The sequence below is a fragment of the Meleagris gallopavo genome, chromosome Z (assembly GCF_000146605.3).
Source record: "Meleagris gallopavo isolate NT-WF06-2002-E0010 breed Aviagen turkey brand Nicholas breeding stock chromosome Z, Turkey_5.1, whole genome shotgun sequence".
Classification (NCBI taxonomy): Eukaryota; Metazoa; Chordata; class Aves; order Galliformes; family Phasianidae; genus Meleagris; species Meleagris gallopavo.
In genome coordinates this window covers 1114004-1115455 of record NC_015041.2, presented here as the reverse complement: position 1 = coordinate 1115455, position 1452 = coordinate 1114004, and positions in this window count along the sequence as shown.

Here is a 1452-nt window from a genome sequence, read left to right as displayed (position 1 = left end):
TCTTTTTTTTCACTGAAAGAGGACTAAAATTAGCACAGCAGGAGGTGAAGTCTGGAACATTTTAATTCAAGCTGCAGAAGTATTGAAAAGCTGTCGTTTTGCTGATTATCTCTTGGCTTTCAGACAGCAAACAGTGATGCCTTGTCTAATATTTTCACAGATGAGTGTAAGCAGAGGCCCCAGAAAATGAAGGACTCTTTAGGGTGTTTTAGGGTGTGCATTTTCTAGCACCATGACATCCAGCCTGGCAAGCCAGGTCCAACCAAAGGTCCAATCAAAGTTCCAAAAAAAGTGCTACCAAAATTCCAAAAAAAGTACTACCAAAGTTCCAACCAAAGATCCAAATAAAGGTTCGACCAAACCCAACCAAAGACCCAGACAGCTCAGCAGCGCATCTCCTGCAAGAGGCAGCTGCACAGGACAAGGTACAAAACGGATGTGCAGAGAATTTCCCAACCCCAGGAGACACTTGCAGTCACAGCTCACCAGCACTGTGCCCAGGAGGACACCTCAACCTGCTGTCTGCAGTCGTGCTCCTGCTGGTAGATGCTACAAAAGCTCAGAGGAGGTGAGAGTTTCACAACGATGACCATTTTATCCTTCACCTTTGGGGCCTTTGGTGGGGGGGTACCATGGAATGGGTCAGAGCATTTCTCCTTGAGCCTCTGACACAAACCATTGTTGCTGGTTTGACCACTGGACATACGAGAGGTCATTGAGTGTTTTAAGTCTGATGGCACAGAATGGAAACAAAATGAAGCAAACTGTACCACAGATGAAGATACACCAATGTCTGAAGATACACCTCTAGGGCACATCAAGCAAGACAGGTGGGTACATCCACATGATCCAAAGCTATTTTGAAGCTGGTTGGTGGGCTCAGTGAAAGCAATCCAGGTAAGGCACAGTCCATTCAGAGCAGACCAAATACTGTATCTCAATACACCCCTTTGGGTGGGGAATGTTGAATAGAAAGGGGCAGTATTGGGTGAATCTTAATGCTCACAAAGACTCATCCTCTACCACATCGGTCCACCACGTGAAGGCCAGTAGGATTCAAGATACGGATGCTGCACCTCTCTAAAGCAGCCAGGCTCCACAGGGCCAGTGGTTTCCACTCAGAAATTTGCCTTCACCAAACATAGGAGCTCCATCAGCTGACGGAACTTCTCTCCTGCTGAGGACACGTTGGATGTGATGCAGAGCTCCAGTCAAACCCATGGACCTGTGGAGCAACCCAGACGATACGCTGGCATGAAAGCCACTGTATTTTAGGGACAGGATGGTGGTATAGGATAAACACTGGGCTGCTGCCATGGGGGTCAGCTCAACCTGAAATGGCAAGCAACAGGAATACCCCTCCTGCTGCATCTCCCCACCTTTAACAAAGACACTCCGCACGCAGGGTTAAGTGTACATTTTTATTTTTTTCATGGAACATAGAATCCTTTA